Here is a 14,536-nt window from a genome sequence, read left to right as displayed (position 1 = left end):
TTAGCATAGTTTTATCCACAATCAAAAAATATGCGTGAAGTATGATAAACTACAATATTTCAGGTCTAATGTTTGATTTCCATGAGTGATCTATACGTGCAGGTGTTCAATAAATCATGGAAAATATATGTGAGGGGATATATCAAGAAAGGATTCCAAATGAAGTATCTTGAAGAAAAAAGGAACAAAGGTACCATGTTGCGACAGTTGAAAGAACAATGGATTTTGATGATCAAAGTGACTCATAAAGACGCCATAATCTCTCAAGACCCTTTGAAGGGTGGAAGATAATCATAGTCCAAGACCTGTTACAAGCATTGAGTACATAGTAATAGTTTTGTTACTTCTCAAGGAATTCTATGTACAAGTTACCATGAGTCCAATTCATCAATTTCTATGACTTGTCATATTGTCGTCACATGATGATATGGAAAATGATGATGTAATTTTGGCAAATATTGTAAACTTAAATATGTGGGAGTCCAAGAGTCATGAGGGGAGTTCAAGAGTCATGAAGATATGAAATATCATTCCTCTTGTTATAAAAGAGGAATGGTTACTCAAAGAAAGGATTCTTCACCTTGGCTTCTCCAACTAGGCATTAGAGAGGAAGATATTTCTTTTGGAGAGTGAGTAGTGGCTCAACGCTCCACTATTGGAGTTAGTGGTGTTTCATTGTATCAATGTAACTTGGACCTTTCACGTAATATTTGAAGTTCATTGAGTGAACATATTTTCATGCATATATCATGAATGTTCTAATACTATTCATTAGATGTTTGCAGTATATATTGGTATTCATATGTACTAAAGAAATTGAACTATTTCAATTGGCTTTGGTGCTCATATTATTGAATATGTGTTGTAATTTATTTAATGATCGTCACATCTATGTGAACTATTTCTCTTTATGGTTAATGATTATTTCATATTTATGTGTGTGTGTCTTTATTAAAATAGCACTATTACTTTTCTCCTAAAGACTCACTTTTGTTTCCTTCCAGTGAAAGAACCTTGATACATTTTTCAATTGAAAACTTCACAAGTCATACTTACTTACTCATTCAAAAGTACATGTGTATTTCTCTCTTATGCTTACTATTGTAGCCAAGGAAAATATTTAACTACATGGAATCCGGGATACATTCACTACAAGAAAAAAGGTCATTGGTGAGGGTCATGCCTGTGATGGACCTTTAAGGTCCGTCACCAATGTCACATATAGTGACGGTATTTAAAAAAGCGTTGTTGTAAATGTATATAGGGATGGTCCTTTAAGTTTTGTCACCAAAGCCATTTTCAATGACACTTTTGGTGAGGGTCGTTAAAGGCCCATCACTAATTCTCTCTTTGGTGACACTTCTAGTGATGATCTTTTATTGACCGTCACCAACGATATTTTTGGTTACCTTTGGTGAGGGCCAATAAATGTGCATCATCATTGATCATTCCAATGAGTTTTTTATGATGCTTCATGCATGTGACAAACCTTTAAGGTCTATCACCAATGTCACACATGGTGATAGTCTTTAAAAAATCGTTGTTGTAAGTGTATATAGTGATGGTCCTTTAAGGTTTTTCACCAGAGCCATTTTTAATGACACTTTTGGTGAGGGTCGTTAAGAGCCCATCACTAATTCTCTCTTTGGTGACACTTTTGGTGAGGGGCGTTAAAGGCCCATCACTAATTCTCTCTTTGGTGACACTTCTAGTGACGATCTTTTATTGACTGTCAACAATGTTCTTTTTTGTTACTTTTGGTGACATTAAAAAAATGTTTGTCATCATTGATCATTCCAATGAGTTTTTGATGATTCTATGTACCTATTACTATATTTTCTGTCAAAAGATAATGATTTAAAACCATTGTTGTGGAGTCAATTTCATTATGTGTCCAAGGTCATAATGGTTATAATAGTCAGTCAATTTGTTAAGAAGTATTTAGTGTGTATCATTTCCCTCAAGTCATAAGAATATAGTTTTCCTATGAGTGAACACATGATTCATCTCTATTAGGTTTATTATCTAGCAAATTTCCTTTAAATAAAGTTCCACTAGTGTGTGTAGGAACTATATTATTTAATACATAATCAAGCTTTGACAATTATATTAATGAGAGAGACCTAGCACTCCTCAACACTCATGGCACACCTTAACATGCTTTGGAATAGTACACTAACATTCCTTGGCACCTCACATGTCTTGGAACATCCTTGTACCTGGAACATCTTTGTACCTAGAACATCTTACCATGAGTAGGATGCCCAAGCACATGTTGGCATGCCCTAGCATAGCATAGCACTCCTAATCCAGGTGGATATTGGTGGCCACTCGCCAATTCCACTTGGACCCCCACCATTTCTTCTTTCAGTTTTCCAGTTTCCTTAATTGTAGCACAATTTACTATTTTTAGTAGTTTTTTGGGTCCTAAACTTCTGGAGCCGTTTTGAGGCCCTAAACGACATCTTTTTGGAAATATACCACCGCCATCCATTTTCTATCTAAAATCATATTTTCCGTCGTAGTCCTTGGAGAGATCCTTCCAACGAGCTATCATGTGCATCAAACAGAGATAATATCACTAAGTCGCAACCCCGTGAAGTTGGTTGTCTAACTCACCCCGACAAGGCCCATAAACTCTTGGTGTTACATCTCCTCAAGCTAGGGTTTTGGTTGTTTAGGGTTTGTTAGCGCTTGAGATTTCACCCTAGGCTGAGGAAGGTAAACCTTCAAGGCAACATCAAACCATTTCACCTCGTAGCTAGCCCTACGGGGTATGAGAAGGCTCTCTCCGGTCAAACTCGGTAGATCTTTCAATAGGATGAGCTGACCCAATTTGGAACACTGATATTAGGCTAGTAAACTGATAAGGGGGGTTGATTTAAAGTTTTTGGTGTTTTTGGTGGCAATTGGAGGGAGTGTGATTCAGGGTGCGGGGATTGAGCTCAGTTTTTGCAGGTGGGTCTTTGGGGCAAGGTAGGAGTTTGTGTTGATGCCTTTAGCTGAGATGGATGATCAAAGAAGAAAAAGAGAAGCTAAAGAGGGCAAACAATGACTTTGAATCCTCTCTAGACAGTGGAAAACATAAACATTAAACAAATTTGAAAGCTGAGCATGGCAAGCATGAATTCAAACTTTATCACTTCATTTGTTTAATAAGCTGCAGTAAAGAAAGAGATGGAACACATAAACATACTTACAATTACAATAAGAGAACACACCATCAACACAATAGTCCACAATCCCAATGATGTCTGCAAAACCCTGGTCTTCCCTTTCCTCAAATTGCAGAGATACAAGTAAAATATACAATAGGAGCTTCTCCCTCAAGAGTCCAACCATGAAAATGAGCAAGAGAAGGAATAAAATAGATGATCTAACTCCTTTCCCCACCTCTAGGGGTCGAGCTCAGCTTCCTAGGAGCTGTTTCAACTAATTCTAAACTGAGCACTAGATAATAGGCAGTCAAAACAACTTGCCTCTAAAACTTAGGAAACCTATCCATGCATTAAATATTTACCATTTACATCAAAGAATCTTCTAGAAGCGTTCAAGGAGAGTAAAAGTATCTAAGTGCCATGAAAATTACACAAAAATCCATCATTTACATGCCTCAAAAGTCAACCAAAGTAAAAACAGTGTTTTGCTAGCCGAACTGGTCAAAACAGTGAAATTTCCCTGAGTGGTCGCACCCCTCACTTTGACTGGTCGCGCGCATTGACAGCTCTGTTTGAGGGCCTTCCCAGTGTCCAAATCAGGTGCAAGATAGCGCATTGGAAAGGTCTGTGAGTCTACTTTCCAACCCCACTAGAATTTATGAATTTGGAGTTGATTTGACCCCTTAAAAGTCATTTCTCCCAAGGCAGCTTTCTGCAACTCAAAAAAGGGGCAGAAAGTCAAAATTTGCATGTATTTTGAGCTTTTAGAAGCCCAAATCTTCATAAAATCTGAAACCCATCCATAGGAAAGTGTATTTTTGCATGAAAATTCCAAAAATGTAGAGTTTTCCCGTTCTGAGCTTTCCCCATGACTGGTCGCGCACTGCCCAACTGGTCGCGCACTGAGCCTGAGTGGTCGCGCCCCTGAGAATGACTCCAACTTTCTGCAAATCGCCTCTTTTGACCTCTCACTCGTTTTTGCAAGCTCTCAAATGCATAATGAGGCTGTTTAGAGGGAAATTTACTCTTTATAGGCCCAATTTGAAAAAATTTACTAACCAAACCCACTTTCTAATGTTTTTGTTTTGACATTCACTTTTAACACTGTTTTGAGTTCACTTTGTCCTGAATTTGATCTTTTGAGTGCTTTAACTCCGTTCTTTTTGCAGGTTGACCATCTGATGGAATCTGGCGAGGAGACCAGGGTTATTGCCGTCATTTTGAAGAATTTTGAAAATTTTCCTTATTTTTTGCAAATTTCACATGACCTTGGGTTTAAAAACAGGGTTTTTAAATCCAAGGTATAAATGAGCTGTACCTGATGAGAAATATCAATGGAACATATTTACATACCTCCTTCAGGCTTGCTGGGGACTATTAGACCTCTGACTCATGACCTTGCAATGATTTTTGACCAAAACCCTAGACCTAAGACTTGGGACTTCAAGACAAAAATAAAACAAGTGTAACACAAGCTCATTAAATGATATGTCCTGATCCAGCAAAGCCAAGAAGGGAACAAGGACCAGCTCCTCCATCAGTTTTATGGCATGCCTAATGGAATGCAAAACTGACATCGATGAGACACCTACTTATGCATATGCAAAGAGTTTTTTGATCACTGATGGAGGGCATCATGACCGACACTAACATTGGCTCCAATGGGGATGGTAGCTCCTTGGAGGTACCAAGAACCTTAGACCTCTGGGAGAGCAGACCAGTGCCTTTCAATCATTGGGCAATGGAGTCATTATTTACACCTTTGACACAAAACTTTGACACATTTATTGAATGAAAACTTGACTGAAAACTGACTGAAACTTAACTAAAACTTAACTCAAACCGACTCGATGGCAAACTGAAATAACTTGAAAAAACTCACTCAACAGACCAAACACAAATGACTCATGACCGACTTAACTAAAACAAGAACTTACAAAGCTTTTTGAAGGGCAGCAGTCCATCAAGATTTGAAATCATGATGACAACCACCTGTGTTGCTTACAAGACAATATACATCAAACTATATCAAAATGCCAATGCAACCAATCAAGCAGATGCCTTCTTGACTGATTCTTCGTATCAGATCTTCTGGTCAACAATACAAACCTATAACTGAGCATCCAAAAACATAGCTGACCATGATCTCCTTCATCACTGAACACTGCAATAAACACTATCACTGCTGGCTGCAACAAACTTGCTAGAGGATCGTGAAAAACATGAAGATTTGTCACTGCCACCTCCTGCTGAAAGAACAAGGTGTCCTTCGCTTCAATTTCTGATCTGCCTTCATCATGTGCTCCAGTAAAAGTATGCTCATGGGCTTCAGAAAACTCTGAACAAATGGATGGGCAGATCTCTTCTTGGAAAGGCATTTCAACACATGAAACATATGAAGAATCTGAAAGGTAATCTTGTATGCTATGATCTTCGGTAGTCTGACAATATGGTAGGTCATTCTCAAACAGAAAACAATCCTCAAGATCATCAAACATGACAGCCTTATCATCTTCATGAAAGAAAATATTATCTGTTTGTTGATCTATAAAACTAATTACAAGACTGTCATCATTTTCAAAAGAGGAAGAAGTTTCACCAACACTTTCGTGACCATGTGCACACTGCTGATTTGCTTTAGCTTGGGTTGTAGAAGGACCTTTCAAAAGCTGATCTATCTCCTCTTCAGACAAAGGAGATAAGACTTTCTATTTCCCTTTGCTCAAACAAGTTTTGTCTTCTTGAAATAACATTTCAAAACATGAAAAATCTGAATGACAATCCTGATCTTCTGAAACTTGGAAACATTGTTGATCATCTTCATATGACATGGCAATCAAACTATCCAAATTATGATTGAAAGAAGAGTTTTCACTTACTTGAACAAAGATCTCATCTTGTTGTTCATGAGCTGGCTGAATTACCTCCTCATGCAGGCTCTGTTCTGATGGCATAAGGACATTTGGATCAAGAACTTTGTCCATGATCTCAACAACAAAACTCTCCTTTTCAGGATTCGGCACAAGGTATTCTTGGTCACCATGATCTGAATTTTGATCTGAAATAGCTGAGTTGACTGCATTACATTCTAAAATTGAATCTTGGCTATCTTGCACGCTGTCTTCTTCTGTGGGCAGATCTGAAACAAGCTCTTCTCTTTCATCAATTACAGCCATATGGCCATCTTCAACCTGCTGATCTTGACAAGTATCCTCTAAGATTTCTATGTGCTGCTGAAACGGCTTTTCATACAGGGCTTCCATGATCTCTTCATCCATGAAATTATCATCTTCATAAAACTTCTCAAGGCTTTCAATAAAACTATAGGCATGCTTGCAACAGTCTTGAACTAAATTCAATGATGGATAAGAGTCCTTATATCTTTCAATAAACAAGGCATGAAAATCCTTTAAACAGTAAATACAAGCAGGCGGCAAACTTTCATACCATGATTGGGCTGCACCTTCCAGAGTGGCCAAGAATATCTTCATCAAGCAATCTTCAGGAAAATCCACTTTCAACTTGCGAATATGCATATGAAATCTAACTAGATGTAAAGCAGCATCCTTCTTACCATCATCTTTAAATATAGGCAGATTCCTTGACCAATCTACCTTCGGAATTTTATTTGGAAAACCGGGGATGTGATCTCGGCTCAAGGGAGCATATCTTCTTGCAATCTGATCCATCTTGAAAATCTCAAAGCTACTGATCTCTCTGCAGTGAAGTCACCATGAAGCGTTGATCTCTGGAGTTTTCAGTGAAGGAGTCGCCAGTGAATGATTTCAGCCTTGTCAGTGTCTGATCGTTGTCCACTATCAACAATCAGATCTGAGCTTGATACATGTACTGGGGTGAAATGCAAATGAAGTGCTGTGTGCACAAGCTCACGGAGATTGACTGAAGCAGCGTTTATCTACTAACGCTGATGTAAAACAAGAGCGTTTTCGAAGGCTACCTGGCGTAACTTCAGGCTCCGTCTAAGACTTATGAAACAAACACATCAATCAACAGACAAGTTTGTTCTCCCCAGTATGGTCGCCACTATGTTAGCGCTTGAGATTTCACCCTAGGCTGAGGAAGGTAAACCTTCAAGGCAACATCAAACCATTTCACCTCGTAGCTAGCCCTACGGGGTATGAGAAGGCTCTCTCCGGTCAAACTCGGTAGATCTTTCAATAGGATGAGCTGACCCAATTTGGAACACTGATATTAGGCTAGTAAACTGATAAGGGGGGTTTATTTAAAGTTTTTGGTGTTTTTGGTGGCAATTGGAGGGAGTGCGATTCAGGGTGCGGGGATTGAGCTCAGTTTTTGCAGGTGGGTCTTTGGGGCAAGGTAGGAGTTTGTGCTGATGCCTTTAGCTGAGATGGATGATCAAAGAAGAAAAAGAGAAGCTAAAGAGGGCAAACAATGACTTTGAATCCTCTCTAGACAGTGGAAAACATAAACATTAAACAAATTTGAAAGCTGAGCATGGCAAGCATGAATTCAAACTTTATCACTTCATTTGTTTAATAAGCTGCAGTAAAGAAAGAGATGGAACACATAAACACACTTACAATTACAATAAGAGAACACACCATCAACACAATAGTCCACAAGAATCCCAATGATGTCTGCAAAACCCTGGTCTTCCCTTTCCTCAAATTGCAGAGATACAAGTAAAATATACAATAGGAGCTTCTCCCTCAAGAGTCCAACCATGAAAATGAGCAAGAGAAGGCATAAAATAGATGATCTAACTTCTTTCCCCACCTCTAGGGGTCGAGCTCAGCTTCCTAGGAGCTGTTTCAACTAATTCTAAACTGAGCACTAGATAATAGGCAGTCAAAACAACTTGCCTCTAAAACTTAGGAAACCTATCCATGCATTAAATATTTACCATTTACATCAAAGAATCTTCTAAAAGCATTAAAGGAGAGTAAAAGTATCTAAGTGCCATGAAAATTACACAAAAATCCATCATTTACATGCCTCAAAAGTCAACCAAAGTAAAAACAGTGTTTTGCTGGCCGAACTGGTCAAAACAGTGAAATTTCCCTGAGTGGTCGCGCCCCTCACTTTGACTGGTCGCGCGCATTGACAGCTCTGTTTGAGGGCCTTCCCGGTGTCCAAATCAGGTGCAAGATAGCTCATTGGAAAGGTCTATGAGTCTACTTTCCAACCCCACTAGAATTTCTGAATTTGGAGTTGATTTGACCCCTCAAAAGTTATTTCTCCCAAGGCAGCTTTCTGCAACTCAAAAAAGGGGCAGAAAGTCAAAATTTGCATGTATTTTGAGCTTTTGGAAGCCCAAATCTTCATAAAATCTAAAACCCATCCATAGGCAAGTGTATTTTTGCATGAAAATTCCAAAAATGTAGAGTTTTCCCCGTTCTGAGCTTTCCCCATGACTGGTCGCGCACTGCCCAACTGGTCGCGCACTGAGCCTGAGTGGTCGCGCCCCTGAGAATGACTCCAACTTTCTGCAAATCGCCTCTTTTGACCTCTCACTCGTTTTTGCAAGCTCTCAAATGCATAATGAGGCTGTTTAGAGGGAAATTTACTCTTTATAGGCCCAATTTGAAAAAATTTACTAACCAAACCCACTTTCTAATGTTTTTGTTTTGACATTCACTTTTAACACTGTTTTGAGTTCACTTTGTCCTGAATTTGATCTTTTGAGTGCTTTAACTCCGTTCTTTTTGCAGGTTGACCATCTGATGGACTCTGGCGAGGAGACCAGGGTTATTGCCGGCATTTTGAAGAATTTTGAAAATTTTCCTTATTTTTTGCAAATTTCACATGACCTTGGGTTTAAAAACAGGGTTTTTAAATCCAAGGTATAAATGAGTTGTACCTGATGAAAAATATCAATGGAACATATTTACATACCTCCTTCAGGCTTGCTGGGGACTATTAGACCTCTGACTCATGACCTTGCAGTGATTTTTGACCAAAACCCTAGACCTAAGACTTGGGACTTCAAGACAAAAATAAAACAAGTGTAACACAAGCCCATTAAATGATATGTCCTGATCCAGCAAAGCCAAGAAGGGAACAAGGACCAGCTCCTCCATCAGTTTTATGGCATGCCTAATGGAATTCAAAACTGACATCGATGAGACACCTACTTATGCATATGCAAAGAGTTTTTTGATCACTGATGGAGGGCATCATGACCGACACTAACAGGGTTTGCTCTTATTATTCAATAATAAAAAGGCCCTTGAGCCTCATTGTAAGGCAGTTCAGAGGCATGTAGCCGCCACATCTCTTCTCAGAGATAAGCTACCATCACCCTAGCTGGTTTATTTCCATTCTTGTTTGTAAGCATATTTCAGTATTTTACATTAATGAAATGAAGTATTATTTCCACTGCATATTTGTGTTTATGGTTATCTCTGTAAATTGTTTCTTTCATGTTTAAATCCAGATTAGTGGCATCAGAACGGTCTACTTTTTTTTCTCTGTTTTTCTTTGCATGTCCCCAACGAGGTCGGGATATAAGGAATTAGGGCTTGAACTGGTCGAACCTTTGCAAGACCAACCTCGCAAATCCCGAAGGTCTCCCATGGCAAATGAAAAGAAAGATGAGGGGGCAAGACATCCTATCAAAATCTTGCTTGAAGAAGCCCTCGAGCGACAAAGGAATGCAATGATGGACAACTTTCCCAGATCCTTCAGCGGCTACCCAAGGGCAACGCGTCGGCTTCCAACAGCTACTCTGGAAATGCCACATTGTTTAAGGTACAAGTTAATTTTGAAATCCCCATATTAGAGGGTCAGATAGATGCTAGAGTGTTATTTTTCTGTTCATGATTTTTCCAATCGAAAAAAGATTATTTTCACTCTTCTCAAAGTAGCCCCCCACGTCAAGGATTGGTGGGAAACTTACTACGAGCAGAAGGATGAAAGTATAGGCTCACTATTCTCAGCCGCACCCACTTGGAATTCATTCCGAGATGCTGTCAAGGAGCAGTAGTACTACCCTGTCAAAAGCTATGAGGATCAATACATAAAGTCAACCGCACTACGAAAAGGAAGGGACCAAGACGTGTTGGAGTTTACCAATATTTTCCATACCCTTCCAACAAAGTTGGGTATCAAGGATACGGAGCAACATTTGGTACTCAAATACCACGACTGCCTACACAAGTACATCCAGGAAGAAATAGAATTCCTAAACATCTCCTCACTCGGCATGCCATACCGATATGTCGTCAAGGTCGAGCAAAAGTTTAAACAGAAGAAGCGAGACTTTGGATCTGCGAATCCAAAGCAAGGGAAAGGTGCCCCCAAACCGTAGAACAAAGTACAAAGCTAAGGCGGGGTGACCCAAGACAACCCGCAAAAGCTACAAGCAAATAATAGTGCCTCAAAGCCGAAAAAGGACACGAGAAATTGGTGTGAGTTCCATAAGATCTCCACTCACAACACAAGTGAGTGTCGGGCCAAGTAGTCACTGGTGGCCAAACTAAAGGTTTCAGAATTAGATGTATGTTCCGACTCTAATTCAAAACCCAACAAGGGGAATTACAAAGGGAAGCAGATTATCGATGTGGAGCCCAATGCCACCATTGCCACCACGAAGATCCAGAAGGAGGAACCCGAAGATCAAGAGGAGGAGGAGCGTCTCTTCAACTCCAAGATGTGGGTAAAGGGCTCCCTGCTACAGTTCATTCTCGACAGCGAGAGCCAAAAGAACCTCATTTCAGTAGAGGTCGTGAAGCAACTAGGCTTACCGACCACAGCACATCCACAACCGTACACCATTGGGTGGCTTCACTAAGGACGGGATCTTCGCGTGAGCCAGCAGTGTCACCTTCCATACAACATCAAGCCCTTCACGGATGAGGTATTGCGTGACATTGTTCCCCTTGAAGTTTGTGATGTATTATTAGGACAACCATACTTGTGGAAGCGACATGCTATGTATGAATCAAGGCCCCGTGTTGTTATTGTTACTTTGGGAAATAAGTTGTACAGGATACCAGAGGTAGTACTGCCTACCACCATCTCTTTGGTTACTACAAAACAATGTAGTAAGCTCATTTCCAAAACTAAGAAATTTGTTTTCCTGATGATATGCCCTCAAGTAAAGAATAAGACAGTGGCCACGACCTCCAAACAGGGCCCCTCCGCACAACAACTACAGATGGACAAGATCGTGGAGGAATACAAGGACATCTTCACCTCCCCCGCAGGGGTTACTCTACACTGTTAGGTCACGCACTCCATTGATTTGACCCCAAGTGCACGACTGCCCAATGGACCAATCTATTGATGCTCCATTCTGGAGAACGATGAAATCAAGAGGCAGATTCAGGAGCTATTGCAAAAAGAGCACATTTTTCCGAGTTCATCGCCTTGTGGGAGCCTAGTTGTGTTGGTAGAGAAGAAGGATGGGACTGGGAGACTCTGTATTGACTATTGGGCATTCAACAAGATCACTGTTCGTAATAGGTACCCAATCCCACGGATTGATGACCTCCTAGACCAATTGAAGGGGGAAAAATATTTTAGCAAGATCGATTTGAAGTCAGGATATCACTAGGTACTAGTCGAACCCTCTCATGTGGGGAAGACTACCTTCAAAGTCAAGGAGGGCCTTTTCGAATGGTTGGTTATGCCTTTCAGATTAACAAATGCTCCTAAAACCTTCATGAGGATAATGGATGACATCTTGCGGCCATTCACCAATTCATTCGTAGTGGTATACTTGGATGACATCCTAATCTTCAGCCAGAGTTGGGAAGAGTACCTCCACCACATACGACAAGTTCTCCAAACACTGCAACAACACAAGTTATGTGCCAATTTGGAGAAATGCACTTTTGGCATGACCCAGGTTTAATATCTGGGATACATTATTGATGACCAGGGGGTGCATGTGGATCCAGCTAAGATCCAAGTCACTCGATATTGGCCATCTCCAACCACTCTGACAGAGCTTTGCAGCTTTCTAGGTCTTGCCAACTTCTATCGCAAGTTCGTGTTGGGATTTTCTCATATCACTTGGCCCTTGAGTCAAGTCACCAAGGGAGGAGCGAAAGAAAAATTCTTTTGGTCTGAATCTCAATAGAAGGCATTCACAGAGTTTAAATATTGTCTCTACTTGGCACCAGTGCTCGCATTACCAGACTTGAAACAATCATTTGAGGTCAAGACAAATGCCTCTGACTATGCTATTGGGGCGGTCCTAACTCAACGCGGGTATCCAGTGGAATATCACAGTGAGACACTTCCAGACACAGTCTGGAAGTATCCCACTTATGACAAAGAGATGTATTCCATTGTGTAGGCCTACCGATAATGGAAGCATTACATTTTGGGGAAGGAAACAATCATCCACATAGACCACCGACCCCTGAAATTCATATAGACCCAAGGGAAATTGCAGAATGATCGCCATCAGAAGTGGTCCACATATCTGCAACAATTCCATTTGAATATCAAGCATAAGAAGGGAAGCACCAATAATGTTGCAGATTGCCTCAGTTGACCACCGATCATGGCATTAACCACCATGCTCAACTCTTGTGGGCATGATACTTCTCATTATCCACTTCCTTACAAAATTGACTCATAAGTCGACCACATATACCAGACACTCTTGGAGGGTCAGCACGTTCCATATTTTCACCTCAAGGATGACTTGTTATGCCACCTGGGTCACCTTTGTGTTCCTTCAAGCGAGCGTGCCAAGATGGTTTGGGAAGCACACTACAGTCGGGTTGCTGGGCATTTCGGGGTTGAGAAAATGGTGGCAGTACTAAAGAAGTATTTCTATTGGCCGAATCTTTGACAGGATGTCGGGAAGTACATTAGATCATGCACTTCTTGTGCCATTTCCAAACCAACCATCAAGAAGAAAGGCCTCTATACCCCACTGCCTACCCCTAGTCGACCTTGGGAATCCATCTCCATGGGTTACATGTCAGGACTTCCTTCCACTAAGCATGGAAATGACTGTGTTTTTGTGGTCGTCGATAGGTTCTCGAAGATGGCCATTATGGCGGCCTGCAAGAAGAATATCACAGAAAAAGCCACTGCTAAACTCTTCTTTGAATGAGTGTGGGTATACTTTGGGATCCCACAGTCTATCATCTCAGATTGGGACAACAGGTTCCTTAGTACATTTTGGTCCAGTCTCTGGTCGATGCTAGACACCAAACTCACTAAGTCCACAACCTTCCATCCTCAAACTGATGGCCAGACAGAGGTTGTCAACAGGATGATTGTACACATTCTGTGCATGTACAACTCAAAGCATCCACGCACATGGGACGAGAGCCTCCCCTATGTTCAATACAGCTACAACTAGCCTCTCCATAGCTCGACTGGCCACAACACTTTTCAGGTGGGCTTGGGATTCCAGCCATTATGTCCCATTGATGTGGCCATGCCATTTGCAGCTACTCATGTAGATTCGGCTCCTGTCCAGTCTGAAACAGATAAGGAAAACAGCTTCATTGAGCACATCCAACATATTTTCCAGGAGGTCCATGACATTCTGGAGAAATCAAATTCCAAGTACAAGCAGTGACATGATCAACATCGGGTGCTACACAAGTTTCATTTGGGCGACAATGTCTGGTTGCATTTGTAAAAGGAACACCTTACTAAAGCCTATCGAAAACTCAAACCACTCCGATATGGTCCTTACACCATTACCAAGGCTATGGGAGGCAATTCATTTGCGCTCAGCATTCCCCCATTCCTTGGCCTACACCCAGTGTTCAATGTGGACCGCCTTTGACCATACTTTCCACCATTACTAGATACATCCGACATTGCAGAACAGCTCACACCCACAAAGTTAAATCCAGATTGCATGGAACAAGCTGCAACTGATTGAATCATGGACACACAAATTAAGCACACTCACCAGCAGAATATCCAACTGTATCGAGTTGTCAAACCAGGCCAACTGCTTCACCATGGCAAGTGGCTCACTAGGGACCAAGCTCAGTAGAAGTTCTTTCATCTCATGGAGGAACTAAACACAATGGGGACCATTGCTTCCTAAGGGGGGAGGAATGATCCAGGTGGATATTGGTGGCCACCCTCGATTCCACTTGGGACCCCACCATTGCTTCTTTCAGTTTTTTAGTTTCCTTAATTGTAGCACAATTTACTATTTTTAGCAGTTTTTTGGGTCCTAAATTTTTGGAGCCGTTTTGAGGCCCTAAATGACGTTTTTTTGGAAATCTACTGTTGTTAGCGATTTTCTAACAAAAAGCATATTTTCCATCATATTCCTTAGAGAGATCCTTCCAACGGGCTATCCTGCGTGTCAAACGGAGATAATATGACCAAGTCAAGACCCCGGGAAGTTGGTTGTCCAACTCACCCCAACGGGGCCCATAAACTCTTGGTGTTACATCTCCTCA

This window comes from Pinus tabuliformis, chromosome J (assembly GCF_031772625.1).
Source record: "Pinus tabuliformis cultivar Carrire ecotype Pingquan chromosome J, CPIR1, whole genome shotgun sequence".
In the NCBI taxonomy this organism is placed as follows: Eukaryota; Viridiplantae; Streptophyta; class Pinopsida; order Pinales; family Pinaceae; genus Pinus; species Pinus tabuliformis.
The sequence above is the reverse complement of the archived record's forward strand: the minus strand, read 5'-3'. Positions refer to the sequence as shown.